The following is a 6000-nucleotide window of genomic DNA, read 5'->3' on the forward strand; positions in this document are numbered from 1 at the left end:
GTACAAATGAATATCTCCTCTTGATTTTAAGAAGAAACTGAAATTATATAAACACTATATATACTAGTGGCCCTATAAATATGAAAATGTAATGTTTATGAAATTTTCTGATAATGGTACAAAGGAAATGGGCAGGAAGGAGCAAAGGTGTACGGGGCTAGAGAAACTGCAGTTGGTAAAATAATAATAACAATGTGTTGTTGAGTTTGTAATATTAATATGTATAACAATATCACAAAAAGGAGAAAATGAAAATAGAGATATATAAGAGCAATGTTTGCATGTAATTAGCCTGGTTCTGAAAGATGCATATGGTAAAGCCTAGATTGACTTAAAAATTCAGGACTGTGCAGTGGCTGAGATTATATGCCTGTAACCTCAGCACTTTGGGAGGCTGAGATGAGAGGATCACTTGAGGCCAGTTCACAACCAGCCTGAGCAACATAGTGAGAACTTGTCTCTACAAAAATTTAAAAATTAGCCAGATATGGTGGTGAGTGCCTGTAGTCCCAGCTACTCGAGAGACTGAGGCAGGAGGATCACCTGAGCCTGTGAGTTAGAGGTTACAGTGAGCTATAATTATGCCACTGCACTCTAGCCTGGGCAAGAGAGTAAGACCCTCTCTCTCAAAAAAAATCAACAAAGTTTCTCTTTTAATGAGAAACTATTAAAGAAATGAAAATACGACCAGGTACGGTGGCTCAGGTCTGTAATCCCAGCACTTTGGGAGGCCGAGATGGGCAGATCACTAGGTCAGGAGTTCAAGACCAGCTTGGCCAATATGGTGACACCCTGTCTCTACTAAAATTACAAAAATTAGCCAGGCATGGTGGCGCGCACCTGTAGTCCCAGCTACTTGGGAGGCTGAGGCAGAAGAATCACTTGAACCCAGGAGGCAGAGGTTGTAGTCAGCCGAGATCACGCCATTGCACTCCAGCCTGGGCGGCAGAGTGAGACTGTCTCAAAAAATAAATAAATAAATAAAAGAAATGAAAATATTACATTAGAAAATAGTAACAAAAAAAAACTTGGTAAGACATGGAAAACAAAAAAGGACATAAATCCAACAAATCAGTAATGTTAAATATGAATAGGTTGAACAATCAAAAGACCGACTGAATTTTCTGAAAACTTTTTTTAAAAAATTTTTTATTTCCGTAGGTTATCAGGGAACAGGTGGTATTTGGTAACATGAGTAAGTCCTTTAGTGGTGATTTGTGAGATTTTGGTGCATCCATCACCAAGCAGTATACACTGAACCCAATTTGTAGTCTTTCATCTCTCACCGCCCTCCCACCCTTTCCTAAGCCCCCAAAGTTCATTGTATCGTTCTTATGCCTTTGCATCCTCATAGCTTAGCTCCCACTTATGAGTGAGAATATACGATGTTTGGTTTTCCATTTCTGAATTACTTCACTTAGAATAATAGTCTCCAGTTCCATTCAGGTTGCTGCAAATGCCATTAATTCATACCTTTTTATGGCTGAGTAGTATTCCATTATATGTATATCACAATTTCTTTAACCATTTGTTGATTGATGGGAATTTGGGCTGGTTCTGTATTTTGCTGTTGAGAATTGTGCTGCTGTAAACATGCATGTGCAACTATCTTTACATATAATGACTTCTTTTCCTTTGGGTAGATACCCAGTAGTGGGATTGCTGGATCAAATGGTAGTTCTACTTTTAGTTCTTTAAGGAATCTCCACACTGTTTTCCATAATGGTTGTATTAGTTTACATTCCCACCAGCAGTGTAGAAGTGTTCCCTTTTCACTGCATCCATGCCAACATCTATTATTTTTTGTTTTGATTGTAGCCATTCTTCCAGGAGTAAGGTGGTATCGCATTGTGGTTTTGATTTGCTTTTCCCTGATCATTAGTGATGTTGAAACCCTGATACAACTGTATACTATGTACAAGAGACACAATTTAGATTCAAAATAGAAACAGATTAATGAAAGTAAAAGGATAGAATAAAATATGCAAATAGCACCTATAGAAAATTAGAGTGGATATACTTTAAGAGAAAATGGACTTTAGAACAAAAAATTATGTGAAGGGACATTTTATGATAAGATTAATCACTTAGAGAGATATAATAATTATAAATATATGCACCTAATAATGGAACACCAAAATACATGACACAAACACTGACAGAAACAAACAGAGAAATTGACACTTCAATAATAATTGCTGGAGACTTCAGTACCCCACTTTCAATAATGGATAGAACAACCAGACAGAAGATGAGTGAGGAAACAAGACTTAAACCACACAATAAACCAACTACCTAACAGACATCTGTGGAATACTCTCAGCAAAGAGGATATACATTCTTTTCAAGTGCTAATGAAACATTCTCTAGGATAGGTTCATATGTTAGTCTCTGAAACCTCAGTAAGTTTAAAAAGATAGAAATGATATGGCTGGACGCGGTGGCTCACTCCTGTAATCCCAGCACTTTGGGAGGCCGAGGCGGGCAGATCACGAGGTCAGGAGATCGAGACCATCCTGGCTAACACAGTGAAACCCCGTCTCTACTAAAAATACAAAAAAAAAATAACCGGGTGTGGTGGCAGGTGCCTGTAGTCCCAGCTACTCGGGAAGCTGAGGCAGGAGAATGGCGTGAACCCGGGAGGCAGAGCTTGCAGTGAGCCAAGATTGCGCCACTGCACCTCCAGCCTGGGCAACAGAAGGAGACTCCATCTCAAAAAAAAAGATAGAAATGATACAAAGTATGTTCTCCCGCACAATGGAATGAAATGAGAAATCAATAGCAGGAAGAAGTTTGGGAAACTTGGAAATACGTGGAATTATTAAACAAAATACTCCTAAGTAAGTAATGGGTCAGAGAATGAATGAAAGAAAATCAGAAAATATTTTGAGATGAATGAAAATGAAGACAATGTAACAGAACTTCAGCTAAAGCCCAGCTTAAGGAGAAATTTATAGCCGTAAATACGTATGTTAGGAAAGAGTTAAAATAACTTAACATTCCTTCTGAAGATAATGGAAAAAGAAGAGCAAATTAAACCTAAAGCAAGCAGAAGGAAGGAAATATAAATCAGAGCTGAAGTTAATGAAATAGAGAATAGAGAAAACCAAGAAAACCAAAGCTGATTCTTTGAAAAGATCAACAAATGTGACAAACGTTTAGCTAGACTGACCGAGAAAAAGAAGACTCAAATTACTATAATCAGAAATGAATAAGACATTACAGAAATGAAAGTATTAGAATAAAATGAAAAATTGTATGACACTGTATTAGATAACCTAGATGACATGTATAAATTCTTAGAAACACGTAAACTACTGAAAGTGACTTGAGGAAATAGACAATCTGAATTGACTTAAAACAAGTAAAGAAGATAAAACAGTCTGGCTCATGCAATGGCTCATGCCTATAATCCCAGCACTTTGAGAGGTAGAGGCAGGCAGATCACTTGAGGACAAGAGTTCGAGACCAGCCTGGGCAACATGGTGAGACCCCCATCTGTACTAAAAATATGAAAAGCCAGGTGTGGTGGCACGTTCCCATAATCCCAGCTGCTGAGTGGCTGGGGCGTGAGAATCGCTTGAACCTGGGAGGCAGAGGTTGCAGTGAGCCAAGATTGCACCACTGCACTCCAGCTTGGGTGACAGAGCGAGACTCTGTCTCAAAAAAAGAAAAAGATGCCAACTATGTTTTTGTAGACATGATCTTATATCTAGAAAATCCCAAAGAATCCACTAAAAACTATTAGAACTAATAAATTAGTTTGAGATTGCAGGATACAAGATCAATATACAAAAATCAATTGTATTTCTACACACTTACAATAAACCAACTGAAAATGGAATTAGGAAAATAATTTCATTTACAATAGCACCAAAAAGATTAGGATAGAAATAGTTTAACAAAACAGGTGTAAAATTTATACTCTGAAATCTACAGAGCATTACTGAAAAAAGAAAATCTAAATATTTGGAAAAATATCTTGTGTTCATGGATCAATACTCAAACTGATATACAGATTCAGTGTAATCCCTATCCAAATCCCAAATGACTTTGTAGAAGTCAGTTTGTAGGGTCCCGCACTGTCACCGAGGCTGGAGTGCAGTGCTGTGAACATGGCTCACTGCAGCCCTGAACTGCTGTAGTTGGAACTACAGTCATGCACCACCACACCTGGCTAAATTTAAAAAAAAATTTTTTTTACAGAAATGAGGTCTCCCTGTGTTGTCCAGGCTAGTCTCAAACTCCTGAGCTCAAACAATCCTCCCACCTCGGCCTCCCAAAGTGCTGGGATTACCTCACCCAGCCTAACTATCCACTTTAAATGGATACATTTTATTTTTTATAAATTATATCTCATAAAGTTGATTTTAAAATAATATTTATTTTATCTCCCTAACTTGGTCCATTACAGAGGGCTAGAAACTACAAGCAAGCTATTACCAATTCTTAGGTTATAATATGGTCTTGTAACTGAAACACAGGTCAGTTGCTAGCTGCACAAAGTTCAATTAACAAGAGTAAGTTCTAGTATAATGCAAGTGATTTATTCCAAAGCTAGCTTTACTTTTGGAGCAGAAAGCAGACACTTATAAAAGGCAGAGGAGGAAGTGAGCAAGGTGGGTGTCTGTTAGCTAGCCCGGTGTCTTATCTTCTGAGCAGTTGGGTTGACATCTGTGGGCAGAGATAAGTTGTAACTAGGTAGTGAGAGAGTAGTGGGTGTATGCTTTTCACTGTTACCACTCGAGATAACCTCCTGGTGAGTGGGAGTTCCACAGAGGGCATGCTTTGGTTTGTAAATTGACTGTTAACTCTTGAGAGTTCTGTCTTGGAGCACATAGTTGAACTTGCCATGTAGAGAGTATCTGGTGAATGGGGAGGTAAAAGGTAAAAGGCTTTATTTGTATTTCTTTTTTTATTTTTATTTTTTGGAGATGGAGTTTCGCTCTTGTCGCCCAGGCTGGAGTGCAATGGCATGATCTCAGCTCACTGCAACCTCCGCCACCCAGGTTCAAGTGATTCTTCTGCCTCAGCCTCCCAAGTAGCTGGGATTACAGGCGCCCATCACCAAGCCTGGCTAATTTTAATTTTTATATTTTTAGTAAAGATGGGGTTTCACTACATTGGCTAGGCTGGTCTTGAACTCCTGACCTCAGGTGATCCACCTGCCTTGGCCTCCCAAAGTGCTGGCATTATAGATGTAAGCCACCATGCCAAGTCTTTTTTTTTTTTTTTTTGACACAGGGACTCTCTATCACCCATTCTGGAGCATGGTGGTATGATCACAGCTCACTGTGACCTTGACTTCCCAGACTCAGCAATACTCCCACCTCAACCTCTTGAGTAGCTGGGACCACAGGCTTGCACAACCTTGTGTTGCTAATTTTTTTTATTTTTTATAGGGAAAGGGTCTCATTATGTTGCCCAGGATGGTCTCCTGGGCAACATAATGAAACCCTTTCCCTATAAAAAATAAAAAGTTGCTCCTTCTGCCTTGGCCTCCCAAAGTGTTGTGATTACAGCTGTGAGCCACTGTGCCCAGCTCTATATTTGCATTTCTAAAGGGCTAAGTAGGAAGTGGAGAACCAGATTTAAAAAGGATAAGAAAAGATAAGAACAGATAAAAAAATAATTAAACTATATCTTAGAAAAATGGGACTACTCAGTTACGAATCTCCACCGCCAAGTTCAATTCCATTTTTATGGGATTTGGACACCATATTCGTTCTGGCTACTTCCTGCTAAAATGGGGCATAGTCATTGGGAATCAGAATGGAAGAGGTCTACTTGGAGTTGGAAATATTCACGAGTACCCAGACTTATAGATGTTTGTTGGAGCAATATGGTGCAAGGTCTCCAGAGTCCCTGGGAAAGCATGTCTTGCATTCCCACACAGAGGGTGCAATAGCAGTAAACACCACAAGAGAGGGATATGCCTATCCCTGCAATTAAGGCCAGTGTTACAAGAAGCTTTTGCCACCAGGATGGTCCTGACCCAGA

This window comes from Pongo pygmaeus, chromosome 1 (genome assembly GCF_028885625.2).
Source record: "Pongo pygmaeus isolate AG05252 chromosome 1, NHGRI_mPonPyg2-v2.0_pri, whole genome shotgun sequence".
Classification (NCBI taxonomy): domain Eukaryota; kingdom Metazoa; phylum Chordata; class Mammalia; order Primates; family Hominidae; genus Pongo; species Pongo pygmaeus.